Source organism: Panthera uncia, assembly GCF_023721935.1.
Source record: "Panthera uncia isolate 11264 chromosome B2 unlocalized genomic scaffold, Puncia_PCG_1.0 HiC_scaffold_24, whole genome shotgun sequence".
NCBI lineage: Eukaryota > Metazoa > Chordata > Mammalia > Carnivora > Felidae > Panthera > Panthera uncia.
This window is the reverse complement of record NW_026057580.1, coordinates 20207662-20229555: the sequence shown is the minus strand read 5'-3', so window position 1 is coordinate 20229555 and position 21894 is coordinate 20207662. Positions and strand designations below refer to the sequence as shown.

Here is a 21894-nt window from a genome sequence, read left to right as displayed (position 1 = left end):
TAAAAGTCTGGTGTCTGAGATTGAAAAGGATCGTATCTTCTTGCCCTCCACAATACTTACTAACCATCTCTTCAGGTGCTTCCTTGTGGGAGCACCAGATGATCAGGGCACATAAAATTGGCGATGTTCTTTGTATTTTCAGTGTAGCCCTTGATTTTAGTGTGTGAGAAGGGAGTTCCTGTAGAATTTCACCAATGTGTTTGCTTGGTAAGGAGAGCAAGAAGGCCAGGAGAAATTAAAAGTCCTCCAGAAGGAGTCATTAAGGAGAAGTCTGTGAAGAAAAGAAGGCAAACTGACATCCACACTAAGAACCTAGTCTAATTTTCTCTGAGCTGTTTCATCCTGGCTCTTGTATTGCTGACTCAATCTGCAAGAAAATGAACAGAAGTTGCTGATGTGTGGTTACACAGATGAAATTACATTTGTTCCGTCCAGTTCATAATGGCAGGCCTGATATATTCATCAGCTAACTCAACCCTGAGCTTCCTGTGCCCACACCTACTTGGGGGATAAGAATTTCATTGACATAATTAGGAAAAGCATACACACCTACCCATCACTCTGCCTAACTCAGCTCCATGGCACCCACAACCCCCAAACCATGCTCCATGATTCCAGCCCATTGTTATACAAGCCACCCTGCAAATAGGAGCCATTGTTGCCATGCTTGTGGCTGAGAGTGAAGAGGCTGACAAGGAGGCTGCCCTGGCCCATGGCATGCAGGTCCACCTGAATCCAGCTGCCTTCCATACCTGGAGAACCTAAGCAGCCATCCACTGTCTGCTCAGAGAGCCACAGATACCTGCTATGTCTCAGTCCCTTGGAAGATGAGCACACAAGATTGGGGCTCTCCCTACACAATCTCATCTTTGGTAGGACTTCTACGCAGACAGACTTAGCCTCCACAGATGGAGATGAGCCTTCCGGATATTTTGGTAGACATTTTACCGTACCTGCAAAAGGTTGGCCCTGAATTGTCAAAGGGAAGCCACCATATGAAGCTGCCTTCCTCTGTGCCTCAGAAAGTAGCCATTGGAATGTATTTACTTGCCTCCCCGGTGCCTCTGGGCTGTGTGACTGAGCTCTCTGAAGTGGGCAGATCCAGTTCTGGGTATGCCATCCATAAGGTTGTGGCTGCCATCTCTGCTATCTTTCAGCACCTCCAGAAAAACCAGCTTGACCTGGAGGAGGCTATGGAGAGGTTCCGGACCAAATATGGCTTCCTGATGTGTGCTGGGATACTGGAGGCACACATATCGAGGTGTCCTGCCCTAAAGGGTAGGAAAAGAACTATTCCAACAGGCATAAGTACTTTTTAGTACTTCTTCAAGCTTGTGGCTGGTCCTGATTTCAGGAAGAAATTCTATAGGAAGTCCCCTTTCACACACTTCATTTAAGCCAAGCGTTTATCAGTTGCCCAGGATCCAGCCATGATTCACATGTATTGGAGGAAAGCTGGCTTTGTCCTAGGGGAGATGCAGGCACTCTCTTACCCCCTATCCAAAAAGAAATGGGGGAAAACCTTAAGGCCACAAAGCTGGTCCTTATGGGTGATGGAGCATACCCTTTCTATCCATCAATAGCTGACAGCCCCATACCACCAAAAATCATCACTCCTTAGGAGCTGTGTTTCAACAAGTGGCTCTTGGCTTTCTGCGGCACTGTGGTGGAGGTCTTCAGGTAGCTGGAATTGTCTGGCAGTGTCTCCACGTTAAGAGATTGTGTCAGGAAGAGTGCATCTATGATGTGGTCACTGGCTACAGCTGGTTCCACAATCTGTGTATTCACTGAGGCGAGGCCATCTGCCTGGAGTGGGACCAGAGCCTGCACCCTTGCTGTGGCATGGGGCAGAACTAGCTTGCAGACCACCATGCAAGCAATGAGGTAAAAAGGCAGCTGGAGTTCCAGGTGCGCCAAGCCATCAGTTGGCATCTGGTAGTTCAAACCCAGTTAAACCCAGGGTGATGACAATTTCACTTGAATTTCTTCTTTAGGCTCTCTTTCTTCTTTTCATGTTAAGCCTCCCCTCTCCCAGAAGATAAAGCACTGCCATTAATGTTTGTAACACTCCAAAGTTACCGTATCCTTTTAGAAAGTTTCTGGAAAGGGCATGCAGGTTGGTTATCTCCAGCAGTAGAGGAACAAATTGCCTGCACTGTCAGGCAAACTGTTTCAGTTTTGTGGCTGACTCACCCTGCTCACCTGCTGGTCCTGCTTAAAATTTCCTTAGTGCTGTTTTCAGCATCCATAAAGACATACGCATTTTTTTTTTATATATATAAATTTATTTATTTATTTGAGAAAGAGAGCATGTACACATGCGCTTCACTCACATGAAGGGGGAAGTGGCAGAACGAGGGGGAGAGAATCCCAAGCAGGCTCCATCCAGCGCAGAGCCCAACTTGCAGCGCTTGATCTCAGGACCATCAGATCATGACCTGAACCAAAATCCAGAAGTGGACCCTCAACCGACTGAGCCACCCAGGTGCCCCAAGGCACATGTATTTTCATACACATTTACATTTACACTTGTACACACACACCTGTGCTTCTCTGGACCAATCCTGTTCAAAAAATAATAATCTGTATTAGTTTCCTATTGCTGCTGCAACAAATTGCCACAATCTTGGTGGCTTAAAACAACACAAATTTATTATCTTGCAGTTCTGGAGGGCAGAAGTCCAAAATCAGCCTCAGTGTGTTCAAGTCAAGGCATAGGCAGGGCTATGCTCCTTCCAAACACTCTAGGGGAAAATTTGTTCCTTCCCTTTTCCATTTTCTGGAAACTACCTGCATTCCTTTGTTTTTGGCCCCTTTCTCCATCTTCAAAGCATCTTCTCTCCTTTCTGACCTCTGCTTCTATCATCACATCCCCTTTTCCATCCTGCTTTCCCAGCTACTACCCCATCCTGCTTCTCTTGAGCTCTGAAGTCCCTTCCATGTCTAATAGTCAATGATTCCATTTTCCCAAACTCAGATAAAGTGTTTACAATTAGGAGAAGATAGAAATGTGAAGTTGCCAAGGGATCCTTCAAGGCAGGAAGTCTTCTTCCAACAACTCCCTGCTAAGCAGCATGTGTACTGTTGAGATCATTCATGCACTAAAAGTTTTGTATGCCTACTATGTACTAAGCACTGGATATGCAAAGGTGAAAAAGATACAGTCCTTGCCTTCAAGAATTCCAGTGGGGTAAAAAGTCAAGCAACTGGACAGTTAGCATACAGCAAGAGAGCCATCTTGAGGAGGTAAGACCTGGGCATATGGCTGCAGAAGAGAAGGGTAGCAATTAAGTAGACCTGTAAGAGTTTGCCCTTGAGCTGAGTGGTAAAGGACAAGCATGGTAGAAGGAGCTCCAAGAAGAGGGACCTGCAGAAGACACAGGGGTGTGGTGCTCCAGAAGAGCTGCAGGTACCTCTGTAATCTGGAGGCCAAAGTGAGATGGCAGTATGGGGCTGCAGAGGCAGGCAGGGACCTGCATGCCAATCTAAGGAGGTTGAACTTCCCGTGAGCCAAAAGGAATCACTGATAGAATTAAGCAAGGGTAGACATGATCAGTTTAGCCTTTTAAAAAGATAACCCTTAGTAGCACAGAGAGATTAATTAGAGGGGGAAAAAAGAGGGCAGGAGAATCAGCTAGGAAATCAGTGGGGAATATAGCTGTGTGCGTGCGTGTATGTGTGCGTGTACGTGTGTGTGTATGTGTGTGTGGGTGAAGGGTACTTAATCAGATTACCCAGAAGGTTCTGCTTTAACATCCACCCTCTTCTACTTGTGATTGACCACTATAGCTGATTGGATGATGGAGCTGTCCATTCTTTTGGTTGGGTTAAATTGAGGGACTCTGGAGATAGAAGTTTTGGCATCTGCCCCGAACTTTCAGGCAGCTTTCTAAAGGCCTCCTTTCCCAGAGTTCTCCTCTGTGTGCTCAGGCTCACCCACCCTCAGAGACTGGAGCTGGCAAGATTGAGAAGCAAACTGTGAACTGGAATTCCAAGAGCTGGAGGAGCCTTGGCTTCTCCATCTTTACAAACCAAGCCCAGCTGTGATTTTGCTTGTTTACCTTGTGCCCCTCCCCTTTTCTATTTTTCTCTCCTTCCCTCACACAATTTCCTAGAAGTGAAAAACCTCATCAGTGTATGTGTGGAGGGTGAAGAGGTGGGTAGAGGGAGTGGGGAGGATTTTAGGATGGACCATGACTATACCACAGTGAGAAAGCTCTACAAGTTAAAAAGAGCAATTTAAAACAAAGTTTTGAATGGTCTTTAAAAAAAGTCTCTTTTTGATTTATGCATCACCTTGGAGGGAGGTGATAGGTAATTTATAAATGCTTTTTAATATTAATGATGATATTAAGGTAGAGAAGGAAACCATTGTTTGGTTGGGGGACATGTTGAGATAGGGCAGGAGTTTAGTGATTTGCTAATTCGGGGGTGAGAAGGAAGAGGAATGACTTGAAACAGCTCAGAAACCAGTGTCCAGTGGAGAGGAGGTAGCACAGAAACACTGGGTGAAAAGAGTAAAATCGTACCTCAGGCCCATCTTTTTCTTGGCCCCGAAGTCTGTCAAGAGATTATTGCCAGGAGGATAGTGTTTGGGGGTTGAGATTAAGCTAAGCTTTGGGTGCAGCCTAAACTTGGAAAAGTTCTGGACAGGGGAGTCCACCTCCCAGGATCCCGTGGTCTTGGAACCTCTTCAGGTCTCAACTTCTTTGCCTATAGCATGAGAGAGCTGCACTAAAATCAACAAGTCTGCTTATAGTTCTAGCATTGCCATCACGTCTAGTGTGAAAATGGCATTGTCTTTGCTCATTGTAGACCCAGCGGCATTTGCTGAGGCCTCAAACAAGTTTAGATGACGATCAGAGTTGGTCCCAGTTCCTTGGTAGAGACTTACTTTTCAGCTAGGTGGCAGGAAGGGAAGACAGAAGGGGCCCTGCTTGTCCTGTTTCCTGCCATTCTTAACCTTCTGAAACCAGGGAAGGCAGTTGCCTACCCAGAGGCCTGGATCATGGCGACAGCATGGCCCTGGGCTGAGCGAGGAGCTGAGCAACTGAGCAGAGGTTGAGATCACCAAAGATACAGAAGCAGAGAAACCTCACCAATGGTTTTACCATCATTTGGTGAGGAAAGCATCAAAGGTAACCCTCTTACCTTCATGAAAAAGGACATGTCTTTTCAGAGAGTTTGAAAATATCCACTAAAACACCGACCTCCAAGGATTAGTTGGAGATGAGCATTTATGAATGAACCATGTGGAATGCCTACTCTCTGCACGATAAATGTAAATGAGATACTAAAGATGCTTTGAGACACCAAGGCCTAAAATAGGCAGTATCCCTGCTTACAAAGACTAAAAAAAGTCATACATAAAAGGCTCACCACAATACCACACAAAGAAAGAATGCTCTGGGTGTAGGCTCAGGCAATTGTCACCCTGAGCCCACTCTGTGCTTTAGGGAGGAAGAGGAGCTGGCGTGTCTTTGCTGGTGTGAGTCTCCCTACCACCCTACCACCGCCATTATGATGGCAGTGACCAGAGCAGGGGTCTGCAGTTGAGTTGGCAGAGACTTATTTCCAGGACTATTCTACATTTGGACAAAGGAGTGGGGAGCATGGCTTTCTCTAATGAGCCTATTGATAGCTAATTTGTGCTAGAATCAGAGAAGTCTTCCTGGATCACCCTGAGGTATCTACAGCCTTGTCTGATTACTCTTCCTGTTCATTTTCTTTATAGTGGTAATCATTCATTTTAGCTGTATTCAATGACTATCTTCCCCTTTAAATGAAAAGGTCCATTAGAGCAAGGATGATGTGTATTCTTCTTTACTGTGGTAAAAAATAAAAAATAATAAAATCTCCCATCTTGACCATAGAAGTGTACAGTTCAGTACTGTTAAGTATATTTAAATTGTTCTGAAATAGATCTCCAGAACCTTCTCATCTGGCAGAACTAAAACTCTATACCCATTAAACAGTAACTCTCCTTCCCCTCCCCTCAGCCTCTGGTCACCACCAGACTGCTTTCTGTGAATCTGACTACTTTAGCTACCTCATGTAGGCAGAATCATAAAGCATTTGTCCTTTGGTAACTGGCTTATTTCACTGAGCACAATGTCTTCCAGGTTCATCCATGCTGTAGTATGTGACAGGATTGCCTTCCTTTTTAAGGCTGCATTGTTTTCCACTGCATACATAGACCACATATTGTTTATTCATCCACTGATGGACATTTATTTTGCTTCAACCTCTGGGCTACTGTGAATAATGCTGCAATGAACATGGGTATGCAAATATCTCATTGACATCCTTCGTTCAATTCTTTTGGCTATATACCCAGAAGCAGGACTGCTACATTCTATGGTAGTTCCAGTCTTAATTTTTTAAAACTACCATACTGCTTTCCAAAGATGATGTGCATTTTTATCACTAATGAATACCATACCCTGTACTTAAGATAATGCCTGGGCATCAAGCAGACCTTCAAATGTCTCTTGAATGGCAGAGGCTGTGGTCTGTAGGTCTCATTTCTGGCCCAAGCGGCCTAGAGATGGCCTTAGGAGGGCTACCCCCTCACGGACGCCCTCCTGGTGCTAGGTGTAGCTCTCTCTGGCCAGTTGGACCAAGGCTGCCATGTGGGCACTGTGCTGGTCTAGCTGAGCAGCTGATTCCTGGGCCAGTTCTCTAAGCACCTGGTCTCTGCCATTTTAGCTACAACCATGGCAACAATAGTCTGGTGGTGCCTGAGGGTCTTGGCTGTGCTGGAACTTGTGTACGTGGCCCACCTGTGCTCCAGGGTGTACTGAAGACACCCCTGGAATATTTAGTGTTGCTGGTGGAGTCTCTCTTGGAGGCTGGTGTCTGTCTGGAGACTTTGGCCTCCTGTGGGGTTCTGCTGGAGAAAAATTCTAGCTGCTCTCCTAATCCCATTCTTTCCAGGCCCCATTTGTAAGACAGCAAATGATGACTATGATGACCAATTATCAACTACATTTAAGGCAAGAGACCATAAAAGCCAGAGGAAGGATCACTGGGCTTGGGTTCTAGGGTCAGTCTTAACACTAAAAGGCAGTGTCACCTTATGCAAATAACTTTCCTCTGGCTAGGTTTCCTCATCTGTAAAATACAAGCGTTGAAGATAATCTCCAGCCATCCCTTCCAGCTTTAATATGTGGGTTTCAACACCTATGGGGAAACCATGCTTTCTTAAGTTTTCAGGAGCTCGGACTCCTTTGAGGGGATCCCTACTTTGGTTTTGTTATTTATGACTTCTTTCTCTACTCAGTCTCATGTCATCAGGGCTCTGGTAGAACACACTTGGCCACTTATGTGCTCAGTCCCTTGGTCGTCCCTTGGGTATCCTTCATCTCAGTTGTCTTATTGGTTTGGGCACCAACTGAACAACTCTTTAACACTTCCACTTCCAGCTTAAACTGATACTCTTGTCTCCATGTGTGGTTCTGGTGCCTCCAGCTGCTGCTTCCTCGAAGAGTGAGTATTCTTCTGCTCATCCATATTTCTGCTCATTACCTTTTCTCCTTCCCTGGGTTGGCCTGGTGGTGGCCAGATCCCATGGCAGGGTCTGCTCCCTGAGGTTGTCAGGCTGCTGTTGCCCATGATCTGCAGCATCTGACCTCTCTCTGTGTAGTGCAGGATGCCATGTGGGCCTTCTTGTAGGCCACATATGGGGCCTTGAACTTGATAGAGCACTGGTGTGCATGCCAGACACATCTCTGCTCCTGAAGGCGCCTGGCCACATCTTCGATGACTGAAGTGTTGTGGTGAGATGTCTTCAGACACCTCTTGATGGCAGGTTCCGCTATACTGGTGAACAGCTGCTGGATCTCTGCTGGAGCCAGTGGACTCCAGATGGATCCTGCTGTGGTGTCTGGGATGGTCCCACTGGCTCCTGGCCTGGGGGCATGAGGGTTGAAGCCATCAGTGGAAGTCCTGGATTGGTTCTTGCAAAGAGAAACAGCACTGGATACTTGTTAAAGGTGGAAAGGTAGGTTTTATTCACACTAGAGCAATAGGGAAAAGAAACTCCAATATAGAGTGAGCTCAACACCAACTAAGACAAAGGTGACAGGTTTTTTAAGGGACTAATGGGAACTAATCCCTTAAAGGTAATTACACTACTACTGAGTAATATAAAAGGGGGAACAAAAAGGGGATAGGGAAGACTATAGGGAACTAAAAAGGGGGCCATGGGGAAATGAAAAATTACTGAAGGGTGTTAAGTGGAAAATGATTGAAAACAGTTTGGCAATGTGGGTTGGGACAAAGTACATTCTGAAGTTTGGCAGAATTGTATTTTCTTGAGCAAAGACTCAGCACAAGAGGTGGGGTCACCTTTAGGGATACAGCCTAATGTAGGTAGAAGTTTGGTCAAGTTTCTTGGCACAGTATTGAGGCAAATCTTTTGTGGTGCATGGGAGTTCAGAGTACATTGTTTCTTCCTGGTGCATAGTGTCCAATAATAGTGTCCTTATTGGAGCAATTTGGAGGCTATAAGGGCAGTAATATGGGATTCATTTTCTTTCTTTACAACCCCCAGTGGCTGATGGGATGGATCAGGGTGGACCACACCTAGGCCAGTTAATGTGAAAGGCCCTGTACTCTGTTTCTACCTCCATTTCAGAGAGTGGCTGGAATGGCAGTAGGTGAGGGACAATGCTATTGAGGAAAGAACTCCCAGAGAAGCCCCCACTGCTGTAGAATTTGCTATGGCTGCTGCTTTTTGTGTTGGTTTAACTGCTGGAGATTATCAGGGATGTGCCTGGTGCAACACATGATGCTGTGAAGGTTCCAAGACCATAAAGCTTGCTAATATTGTAGGCCCTTGCACTGCTATGCTTTGCTCAAGTTAGAGCCTATGGCAGGGTGGGACAGAACCTACAGAGAGGGTTCATCCACCAAGGATGAATCAGAGACCCCAGACCTGCCCAGGACCCAACATAACTGGATGTGAGGTGAGGAGTTTCCTTGGCCAGCCTTAGCCACCCCAATCTGTTGACAGGGAAAGGTAAGTATGCACCTGTTGTCTTGTGCCCTCTTGAAGCAAAGAGCAGGTTTCCTCTAAGTAATCCAGGGGTGTGTTGTTCATGTGCCTGTCTCACTGCAATGTGCAATTAATTATCTGAGCTACATTCAGCCTTTCCGCTTATCTGCCTCTACTTTAACATGGCTCCTGGACAGCTCACTGCTGAAAGACACTGGCTGGCCAATGAGCAAGCAGGCCCAAGGCAGGGCCAGTTATCTCCCCAACAGACTGTACAAACATCTTTGTAGGAAAATCCCTTTAATGGCAACCAAACAGAATGGACCTGTTCCCACAGCACAGTTGACAGAAATATCTTGCTGTCCAGACTGCTGTCTCTGTTAAGATAGTACCTCCCACAGCTGTAAGCAACAGCTGATTTCTCCTAAAAAGTCAGGATTGTTATAATGAAGAACAGGGCTGGCTTTGGGAGGCTGGGGCTGGGTGTGAAAAGGGGATTGGGGGACCCACACTTCAGCATGAGACACAGGGGAGGGAGGACATGAACACTAGGTGTCAGGAATGCCACAATCCCTCTCCCTTTATCCTCTTGATCATGGCTCCCTGTCATGGCTCCCACAAAGTAAAAAACTCAGGTTCAGGATTCTGTGGCACTCCTGGGACACCCCTAGAACATCCCCATTTCCAGACATTGCTCCCAGTCTATCTCCCTTACCTTCCTGACAAAGTACTCTCTGTAGGGCACCTAGAAGTTGGTTTGGATGTCCCAGTTTAGAGCTGGACAGAGGCTTAAAGGTTTCAAATTTCAAGAGCCTGAAAAGGACCCAAGAAGGCAGTAAAGCAAAACAGAAAGGCTTGGAAGGCTTAAACAAGAAGCCAGAAATCACTTAAGATTGGAAGCTGTGTATTCACCGTTAACAGACATTCATTAAGACCTACTCTGTCAGGCAGAGTGCTAAGCACTCAAGGTAAGAAGTGGGATGAGACATGGTCCATTGGGAGACAGATATATAAACAGTACTTGCAATACAATAAAAGGAGCACTAATATAAAAATGCCAAAGCAATGAGATGAGGTCATTAGATCCTGCTTTCTTTTATAGGGATATGCTGCTCACGTGTGAGCAGTCAGTTGGTAGCCCACTACCATAACTCCTTCTCTTCCCCCCACTATTCCCCTATTTTCTTTTTCTTCTCCCACTTCTTTCTTCCTTCCCCCCAGTGACCCAATGGCATCCAAGAGTACTCACTCATTCCACTAATAGAACACTGTGTTAAATTAAATTGCTGACCCCTGTTATAAGGAAACAGAACTTCCCAGTGGAACTGGGTTGTCCAGCTCCTTAGTCCTCTGGTGTAAGGAGGGCTCATGATGTTAACTATTTTGTGAATGGAAGTTTCCTAAGTGACAAGAAATCAAGTTCAAATCCTAAGATCTAAAGCAGTCAGATAGAAATAGTCTAACACAGAAAAGAAGAAAGTATCTGGATAGATACGTTTCTTTTGAACTTGAGTTTTTCTTTATAAAAGAGTTTGAAACTACTAGTTTCAAACAATAGAGTTTGAAACCCAGGTACTTACCACCCACATTTTATAGGTTGACATTGCCATATTTGCTTCAAATCTTTTCTTAAAAATATTTAGATTCAACTAAAGATCTATTCCCTTTCCATCACCCTTCCTCCAATAGAAATCACTCTCCTGAAGTTGGGTTTTGTCATTCATTCCCATGCATATTGTTATAGTTGATATATTTATGTGTTAATAAAAAAATAGTAATAGCTTATATGGTTTGAAACTTTTTATAAAAGGTTTAATAGTGTATATATCTTTTGCTGATTTTTTTTTACTCAATATGCCCTTGATAGATGAGGTTCCTTAAAATTCTATATTCCATTATAAGAAGAAACTGGTATATTTCTTATTTATTTCTATCATATTTCTTATGGTTTCTATTTACAATGCTTTTCTTTGATTTCTTTCATCTTTTTCCTATCTTCTGTGTATCAATAATGTTTTCTTTATTCCTGTTTCCTCTGCTACTTTGTAAAGGATACATTCTATTTCAATTTTTCTAGTGTCTGTCCTTAAAATTTTAATATGAAAAACTACCTTCAAAATGTCCCTTCTCCTTCCAGATAAAGACCTTAGAATATTTAACTTTGATCTGCGCTAGCCATTTGCAATGCTATTGTTGTGTAATGCTGTACTAATATGGTAGCCACTACCCACATGCAGATACTTAAATTGAAATTAATATTAAATATAATTAAAATTGTCTTCATTGCAGAGCCACATTTTAAGTGCTTCATAGCTACATGTGGCTAATGGCTACCATTTTGGACAGAGCTGATATAGAACATTTCCATCACTACTGAAAGTACTATTGGACAATGCTAGTTATTTACATCCAGTTTTAGTCCTCTCCAAATTAGTTATTAGTAGTACTTATTTTTAGAGTCAATATTCCTCTAGATTTACCTTTGTGTTTACCAATTTCTTTGCTGACCTTTATTTTTTTCCTTACTTTTGTTCAATTTCCTTCTTTCTGGCATGTATCCTATGCGTCTGTTATGGACTGAATTGTGTTCTCCCCAAAATTCTTATGCTGATGGCCTAATCCCCAATGTGATTATATGTGGAAATAAGATCTTTAGGAGATAATTAAGGTTAAATGAGATCATAAGGGTGGGGCCCTAATCTAATAGGACTGGGGGCCTTATTAGAAGAGGAAGACAGACCCTTCTTTCCTTCTCTCTCTATCTCTCTCTGCATATGCTCATAGGAAAGGTCATGGGAGGACTCAGTAAGAAGGTGGATATTTGCAAGCCAGAAAGAAAGTTCTCACCAAAAACTGAACCCTGCCAGAGCTTTATCTGGGACTTCCTGCCTCCAGAACTATGAGAAATAAGTTTCTATTGTTTAAGCAATCTAGCCTGTGGTATTTTGTTATGGCAGCTCTAACAGACAAATATAAAGTCCATTTAACAAAGGTCTCAAGTGTTATTCTGAAAGTCTTTATTTTGCCCTCTTTTTTAAAAAAGTGTTTATTTTTTGAGAGAGGGAGAGTGGGGGGGAGAGAGAGAAAGAGAGAGAGAGAGAGAGAGAGAGAGAGAGAGTGAACAGGGGAAGGGCAGAGAGAGAGGAAGACAGAAGATCCAAAGTGGGCTCTGAGCTGACAACAGACAGCCTGATGCAGGGCTCAAACTTCTGAACCATGAGATCATGACCTGAGCCAAGGTTGGATGTTCAAATGACTGAGCCACCCAGGTGCCCCAATTTTGCCCTCTTTAATTACAGTTTAACAAGATATAGGATTCTAGGTTGTCAGTTATTTTCTTTGGGAATTGAAAATATTATTCCATTGTTTTTTAACCTTTGTTGTTATAATTGTCAAATCTGTGGCCAGTCTAAACTGTTCTTTTTTGGATTACTTTTAATATTTCCCCCATTTTCTGGGGTTCATTACAGTGTGTCTAAATGAAGGTTTAATTTCATATTCCTCGCTTTGGATTCATTGTGATTCTTTAATCTGAGGATTTTTGTCGTTGACCAATTCTGGAAATTTTTTATCTATTATCTATTTCCTTAATTTTTCTCCATCTAGAATTCCCATTAAATATATTTGAAACTTTTGGGGCACCTGGGTGGCTCAGTCGGTTAAGCGGCCGACTTCGGCTCAGGTCATGATCTCACGGTCCGTGAGTTCAAGCCCCGCGTCGGGCTCTGTGCTGACAGCTCAGAGCCTGGAGCCTGTTTCAGATTCTGTGTCTCCCTCTCTCTGACCCTCCCCCGTTCATGCTCTGTCTCTCTCTGTCTCAAAAATAAATAAACATTAAAAAAAATTAAAAAAAATATATATTTGAAACTTTTCCTTCTATCATTCATTTCCCTTAACTCCTCTTCATATTTTTCATTTCTTCTACTCTGCATTATGCATATACATTATGGCAATTTCCTCTGCTCCATCTTCTAGTTTACTAATTCTCTTTTCAAATGTGTCTATTCTGCTTTTAATCAGTCCATTACTTTATTTTTTAAATAACTGTATTTTTCAATTCTAAAAGTTTGATTTGCTCAAACCTACCTTTCTTTCAGGGTCTTGTTGTGTACTGTTTCACCTATTTATTTTAAATATGTTGATTTTATAATCTAATTAAATTTCTCTGGACTTCAGTTGTCTAGATTATGATGGGGCTTTACATTAAATGGCCTCAACAGTAACTTCCACTTTTGGAAGTTTTAGTATTCACCCTGATACTCATTTATTTTTTTAATAAACACTGTTGGCATACTTTGCATTTGCCATCAATGAAGGTGGCATTGGAGCATGGCAGTGCATAAAGAATGATTATTTTAAAAGTCACTTTCCCCAGACCTCTAGGGCTTTGAGCCAACATCTTCCATTTTCTCATATTCCCTTCCTGTATTGGCACAGAAAGAAACGGGTGGCTAACCAGATGAAAATAGGCCAGGAAAAATATCCATCTGGGTTTGTTTTCAGATCAGAGATATTTTTTGGAGGCTCATCAAAGAATCCAGTTGAAAGGCTGGGGAAAAGAGGTAAACACTAATCCTCTCAGCTTTTCAGAGATTTTTGGTTTGATTGGTGTAGCACTTAAAATATAAAACTAGAGTGTTAATGGTTTTTCTATACTCTCTAAAACCAATGGAATATTGGAGGGCTGGAAGAGGGATAATGAAGGCCTGTATTTCTTTTTATCTAAAGATCCCCACATTGAGCTAGAAGAATATAAGAAGGTGCTGGAAGTGTACAGTAGGTTATAAGCTGGGGGTGAAGAATATAGGATGTGATCTTAATATATTTCTATAAAGGGAAAGTGAGTGATCAATACAACCATCTCTGTGGCTTATGTTCCAAAGTGCCTCACAAGCATCTTTCAAATTCTGCTCCATGTCAATGTCAAATGTTCAGTGAGTAGGGGATGCAATGAGATTCAGTCTTCCTAAACCCTGGTTTCTGGTCTGTCAAACTGGTTGTGAATGCTGTGCACAGGAACTAGGTTCTTAGGCAAATGACATGGAGCCAATTAAAAGTGACATTTAGCTTACTTCAAAGAGCACTGGCTTCCCCCAACACTCCCCCCACCACCTGCCACTGACCAAATGCAGTCATGCTGCTTTTATGATTTATTTCCTTAGTTTAGATTTTTAGAATAAACTTGATGGAAGCATAATTTATGAACAGTCTGCTTTATTGAAATATAGTTTATATATACTTTGTTTTAAAATTCAACAGAATGTTATTTTCCTTCTTTTTCTATGCTGTCCCAGACAAAGTTTTGGAACTAAATGTCAAAGCTGTATTCCTCTCCTGATTACTGGTGTTTTGAACGATGTGGGTTGCCTCTTAAATTTCTTTTCTTCTGTGTCTTAACTGCAAAACAATTATTCATTCTAAACGGTAATCTAATTAAGGATCATTAGCAACTAGAAGCTTTTGTAAGCGCTTGAGGCATTGTGTGTGAAGCACGTGCATTTTTTCTACATATATGTAATTTTAATCTCTCTCTCCTTCATTCCTACTTCCATTTAAATAGCTTTTAGATGTGTCCATTTTTCCTTTGAAATGTTTCACTCCCATTCTTCTCTTTTAGTTCTTTCTTTGCACACACTTTCCGGCCTGATTTCTTTTATTTGATTAAAGTAATCCATTCTAGGAGCACCTGGGTGGCTCAGTTGGTGTGACTCTTGATTTTGGTTCAGGCCATGGTCTTGCGGTTCAAGAGATGGAGCCCCGAGCTGGGCTCTGGGCTGACAGGGTGGAGCCTGCTTGGGATTCTCCCTCTCTCTATCTGCATGCTTACACATGTGTTCTCTTTCTCTCTCAAAATAAATAAATATTTAAAAATAATCCACACTACATATTCTCTAGCCCGATTAACCTTCCTAAAGCACAACTTCATACAGTCTTCCCTTTGCTTAAAGACTATCAATGGCTGCCTTTTGCCTATGAAATCAAGCACAGCCTTCTAACTCTGCTGGTCAGTGTCCCCTATAGTCAGGCCCAATGAACCCTTGCTTCACTGTGTACTCACCTGCCTTTATATTTTGCTTCGAATGTCATTGCTGTCAGATCTCTCTGCTGAAAATATTGCCCACCTTTTGATTCTCAAACCAAATACCATCCCCTTTCTTTAGTTTTCCATCATCACTCCTGTGCAAATTTTTTTCAATTTATTTTTTAAAAAATTAATTTATTTTTTAAATTTACATCCAAGTTAGTTAGCATATAGTGCAATAATGATTTCAGGAGTAGAATCCAGTGATTCATCCCCTATGTATAACACCCAGTGCTCATCCTAACAAGTGTCTTCCTTAATGCCCCTTACCCATTTAGCCCATCCCCCCACCCACAACCCCTCCAGCAACCCTCAATTTGTTCTCTGTATTTAAGAGTCTCTTATGTTTTGTCCCCCTCCCTGTTTTTATATTATTTTTTCTTCCCTTCCCTTATGTTCCTGTTTTGTATTTTAAATTCCACGAGTGAAGTCATATGATATTTGTCTTTCTCTAATTTCACTTAGCATAATACCCTCTAGTTCCATCCATGTTGTTGCAAATGGCAAGATTTCAATCTTTTTCATTGCCGAGTAGTATTCCATTGTGTGTGTGTGTGTATGTATGTATGTATGTATATGTATATATATGTGTATATATATATATATATATATATATATATATGTATCCATCCATTCATCTGTTTATCCATTCATCTTCTTTATCCATTCATCTGTTGATGGACACACTTGGGTTCTTTTCATACTTTGGCTATTGTTGATCGTGCTGCCAGAAACATTGGGGTGCATATGTACCTTCAAAACAATACACCTATATCCTTTGGATAAATACCTAGTAGTGGAATTGCTGGGCCATAGGGCAGTCCTATTTTAAAATTTTTGAGGAACTTCCACACTGTTTTCCAGAGTGGCTGCATCAGTTTGCATTCCCACCAGCAGTGTAAAAGAGATCCTCTTTCTCTGCATCCTTGCCAACATCCAATGTTGCCGAGTTGTTAATTTTAGCTATTCTGTGTGAAATGGTATCTCACTGTGGTTTTGATTTGTATTTCCCCGATGATGAGTGATGTTGAGCATTTTTTCATGTGTCAGTTGGCCATCTGGATGTCTTCTTTGGAGAAGTGTCTATTCATGTCTTTTGCCCATTTCTTCACTGGATTAGTTTTTTTGGGTGTTGAGTTTGAAAAGTTCTTTATAGATTTTGGGTACTAACCTTTTATCTTATATGTCATTTGCAAATATCTTCTCCCATTCTGTCAGTTGCCTTTTAGTTTTTCTGATTATTTCCTTTGCTGTACAGAAGCTCTTGATGAGGTTTTTTGTTTCCCTTACCTCCAGAGACATGTTGAGTAAGAAGCTGCTGTGGCCGGGGTCAAAGAGGTTTTTGCCTGGACTCCTGTATAAATTTATATTTGCCATTTTTTAACTCATATGGCACTTTGTACCATGCCTAGAACACATGTTGCCTTTTCTCAGGGTAATTTATGTTTGTGCCTTATTTTTCATACTAGATTGTAAACTTCTCATCTTACTCATCTTTGTATCCTCCTAAATACCTTGCATATAATAAAAAAAAAACCTGGCATCATTATTTGTAGTATGAATAAATATCCTCACCTCAAAGCTCTGTCAGCTGAATAAAGACAAGCATTTAAAATACTTTTGAGGGGCGCCTGGATGGCTCAGTCGGTTAAGCATCCGACTTCAGCTCAGGTCATAATCTCACGGCTAGTGAGTTTGAGCCCCACGTTGGGCTCTGTGCTAACAGCTCAGAGCCTGGAGCCTGCCTCAGATTCTGTGTCTTCCTCTCTCTCTGCCCCTTCCCCGCTTACACTCTGTCTCTCTCTTATCCTCAAAAATAAACAAACACTAAAAAAAAATTTTTTAATAAAATATTTTGAAACTTCAAAATTATGACGTACGGTTTACTTACCCCAAGTAAAGTATTTTAAAATATAAAATATCCATTTGATCAATATTTAAGTAAATTCTAATAAGTCTGTTGGGTCAGATTCTGCATTTGGATCTTAACATACTCATTTGTTCTTAAAGGAGTATTCAGTATAGTGATACAGACCTTGGTTCATATACAGCTTTTGACCTTTACTGGTATGGGATTCTGGGATACACATTTTTTTAATGTTTATTCATTTTTGAGAGAGACAGAGAAAGAGAGAGCAGGCTCCAGGCTCTGAGTTATCAGCATGAGCCCGACACGGGGCTTGAGCCCATGGACTGCAAAATTGTGACCTGAGCTGAAATAGGAGGCTTAACCAATTGAGCCACCCAGGCACCCCCTGGGATCTTTAAAGCTGTAGTCTCCTCATCTGTAAAATGGGAATTAAAAATAACCATATCATGGAGTGCCTGGGTGGCTGGTTTTGGCTCAGGTCATGATCTCATGGTTTCATGAGTTTGAGCCCCGCATTGGGCTCTTCGCTGGCAGCACGAAGCCTGCTTGGGATTCTTTGTCTTCCTCTCTCTACCCCTCCCCCATTCACACTGTCTGTCTCAAAACAAAGAAATAAACTTAAAAAAAATAACCACATCACAAAGTATTTTAAAGATTAAATGAGATTATATGGTAAAATACTTAGCATAGTCTGACACAGTGTACATGTTCAATAAATGGTTGCTATTTTTTCAAGTTAAATCGTAACCTATTTCAAGAGATAGATTTTTGTATTCCAAAGTTGTGCTAATATGGTAGATACTACCCACATGTGGTAACTGAGCTTCCAAATTGTGGCAAGTCTGAATTGGGATGTGGGTAAGTATAAAAATCACACTGGATTTTTAAGACTCAGTATAGAAAAAAGGAAGGGATGCCTGGATGACTCAATGGGTTAAGTATATGACTCTTGATTTCAGCTCAGGTCATGATCTCAAGGTCCTGGGATCAAGCCCCACCTCAGCCTTGGCTCTGTGCTGAGCTTGGAGCCTGCTTAAGATCTCCCTCCCATTCCTGCAGCCCCTCCCCACTTCCCCAATTGCACATGCATGCGTGTGCACTCTCTCTTGCTCTCAAAAAGAAAAAAAAATTTAAAGTAAAATATTTTAATACTTCTTTTATATTGACTACATATTGAAATGATATTTTAAATAAATGGGGTTAAATAAAATGTATTGTCAAATTAATTTCACCTCTCAAAAGTAAAAACTGTTTTTACTTTTTAAAACATAGGTACTAGAAAACTTTACGTTATATATGTGTCATGCGTTGTATTTCCATTGGGCAGTATGGAGCTAAAGTCTCTGGTCAAGGACAGAATTTGGTATACAAATGTTCAACTAAGATTTGGCTGATTGATACGCTAAATCTCTTCATCATTTTATTATATTGGCACAATTAAAAGCATAAGAGTCTGTATTTTTTTAAGTGTACACAAATCAAGACAGATTTCTAGAGAGTTTATTATTAGAGAATCTCATATGTAAATGAGTTATTTACTCAGTAAGTTTTTGGTAATTTTCTCCTGCAAATCTTTAAGCACTGAAGTAAAACTCTTCAAACAGAGCTTTGGGAAAATTTGTGAAGTTAAGAATGGGAATGACCTTTTATTTGTCAATAAAATCTTGGTTAAAAAAAAAAAAAGAATGGAGATGACCCTTCCAGGACTAAGTAACCCAATTGCTGAAATTAACTTTGGCAAATGACAATTAATCACAAATTGTCAGTAGGCCAACTATGTTGTCAAATCTAATGGGCAAATCAGGATCACTGATGCCCTTTGGCTCCTGCATTTTCCTGCTCTTTATAGCATATCTAACCTGAAGGATTCCAGGAAGCAAAGGATGGGAGCAGATGCTATGACACTCTCCTGTTGGTATAAGACATGCTGGCTAACTCCAGAGACCATTTGGTCTTCTTCCATAATGTTTCTTAAGCATGGAACAAATGCCTCTGATGGTTCTCAACACAGGCAGAATTAGGGCCAGATAATACTTTCTGAATGTATCACTCCTTTAGCCTATTGGATTTGCAGCCGACAAACTCTCACTGAAAGAAATGCATGGATTGGTTCTATTCTAAGCTTTTGGTGGGAGTGGGGAGGAGGCTTGAATATGATTGTTTGAATTGCTCCAGAATCCACCAGAGTGCTTCCTCCCCTTTTCTTCCAACATCTCTTGACTCTCCTCCAACCACTAATACCTCCACCACCATCTTACCACCACCACCACCAGTGGTTAACATTTATTTAGTGCTTACTACATGCCAGGCACTTTTCTCAGTATTTTTTTTTTTATCTGTTATTACCTCATTGAATACTGAAGCCATTCTTTAAATTAGATACTACTTCTAATTTTTCAAGATGAGAAAACTGAGGTAGAGTAACTAAGTAAGTTGCCCACGGTCACACAACTAATAACTAGAGCAGCCAGAAAGAGAAATGAGGCTGCTGATCTTGATGCTCAAGACCCTACACTATGTCATCTGGAGAAGATTCTGACTAGTCTGTATAACATAAAGGAAGAGATCTGCTTGGCCAGGGCAAGCCTGGACCTGTAGGTTATTCCTTAGGCTGCTCTGGCACCTAGAGGTATATAATTTTTTACTTCCAATCTTTTGTGGCCTTTGAGAGAATAACAAACGTCTCTAATGGCCTATGGCATTTTCCTGGATGCCTAAAGCTAGTCTTTAATCACAGGGTATTGTTTGAAGTCTTGCAACACATAATATTGTTCATTGGTTTGAACAAAGATGTGTATCATTTAGTGAGAATAAATCATATTTCTCATGGTGCCTTTGGGTACTTTTTGGTCTCTAAGGACATGGAAAATGGAAGTACTGCATATTCTTTGCAAGTTTTGTTTTCTACCATCTTCCTACATACTTCTGCTCTCTAGGGAGCCCCCTAGTGTTTCTTTAGCCTTGGAGACTGGCTTAGGTCCCTCAAGGCATAGGGTGGAGAGAATGGCTACAGAGGGAAAGCAAGAATGTGAGCAAAAATGGAAACTATTGATCCACTACTTCATCAGGTTACATGTGCTTCATTCTGAAGAAGTACATTGGCTAAGCTCAAGTAGACTCTATATAAGATGTGTACAAATGCCCCTAACTTTTTTTTTTTTTTTTTTTTTTTTTTAGCAGCAACCTGATTGATTTTTCTTTCTGAATAGTTTGGAGGAGTAGGGAATAATAAATGAAACACTTCCTTTGCTCAAAGATCTACACCCTAATGAATGGGAGAAACACCAATTAAATATCCAAAAGTCCTTCATGACTGAAGATTATGACATTAAAGCAAATAAAGTCTTTATCAAGAAACACAGTATGATTAATTTTAAATGGAATTGTCTTTACACAGTTTCCAAATTTGCCATAGGCTCACGCAATGTTAGAATGGGATAAATTATTAGAAGTTTTCTAATTTCCTCATCTTTTACACGAGGAAACTGAAGCCCACAGAAAAGTGTGTTAGAGTCAAAGATTTGGTTTCATACTCTCACTTCTTTGGATTTTTCCTTTACAAATGAAATTATTTGCTTAATTTGCTTGCTTGAACTAAGCTTCCTGATTCTCGTAGTATTAATTTCAATTTGTTTACAGAGCTGAGAATATCATCAGTACTGCTTTCAATATATTCATAAAATGATAGTTATAATCAGGTGATAAAGGCACTTTTAAATTAATATGGAATTATCTCTTACTATATAATTGCAAACAGGATCCTCATCTAGAATTTCTATTTTAAAAAAAAAATTTGCCTGTTAATATAAACAAAAGCAAGCAGTCAGATGAGCACCCATTTTCCTTGACTAAGGATCAATGTACCTGCCCACTAGGATGACACCAAACACAAAGATACTATAAATTGTGTAAAAACTAAAACTACATATTTCACATACATATAAATGGCATATATATTTTGTTTAGGCAGACTACACTTAGAATACTTAGCAGGGTACAGTAAGTCCTGAAGACATTTGAGTATACACATAATAAAAATTTATTGAGTCGTACACTTATTAAACATTAAAAACAAAACAAAAAACCTTGGACGTGCAATTGATCTTTTAGTTATTTGTAATTTCAGATTTACTGTATCTTAATTACGACTGATACTTAAAAGAGTGGTTTGAAACACTTTTTTTTTTTCTGTTTCTTCTTCGGGTTAATTATCTTTCGGTAAACGAAGTTATTTTAAAACATCTTGTGATCCCCTTATAAGGCGAGAAAGCTTTAACTTACCCATTTGCAAGTAAGAGATGTAGTAATTATGTCCAGACCTTTGTAGAATAACACGCGAGGCCATCTCTAGGTGGGGGGCGGGATACGATACTGAAAATGTTTCTTTCACTTCGCCCTCCTCCGCGGCCTGATGTGTTTATGGGTATTTCAGGCAACGGTAGTCAGAGAGCAAATGCGTCGCTGAACTAAAGAACCTTTCCCAAAGATGCTATTGTTCTATTTCCACCCCACAGATTCTCAAAATCCACTTTGTTTTTTCGGAATTCCACCTGAGGGCAGTTGCTTGGGAAACACATCCAGTACACTTGGTTTAATACATTTAAAAAACGATTTGCTTTAATGTTTTTATCTCCCTGAGTATAAACTCCGATTCTCTGACGTTTCGGCTACTTCCAGTCCAAACGCCAGGCGATTTCCTCACTCAGCGGCAGGTCAAGGAACCTCGACTTGAAAAAACGCTGCAAAACATCCGGTAAAAGGGGGAAGACTACGACTCCCAGAACGCAGTGCTTCCCGGTCTTGCCCGGCTGCCCAATGACCAGACTTCACGAGCCTCCTCTCCGCCCCATTGGTCAGTTTTCTTGTCAGTGAAGGAAGAAACAGACGGCCCCGGAGGTCACATTTCCCGCCACGGCAAGGCGCAGCTCCGTAAAGCCGAAGAAG

At 41.3% G+C, this 21894-nt stretch overlaps 1 long non-coding RNA gene across 1 annotated transcript in view; it reads right to left on the bottom strand.

Annotated features, from left to right (window-relative positions):
• The window catches only part of LOC125938564 (uncharacterized), a 70391-nt gene extending 48520 nt beyond the window's left edge, over window positions 1-21871 (bottom strand). The window contains exon 1 of the long non-coding RNA XR_007462735.1: window positions 21232-21871. This is a non-coding gene — a long non-coding RNA (uncharacterized LOC125938564). The remainder of the gene's footprint in view (window positions 1-21231) is intronic.
• Between the last annotated feature and the right edge of the window lie 23 nt (window positions 21872-21894).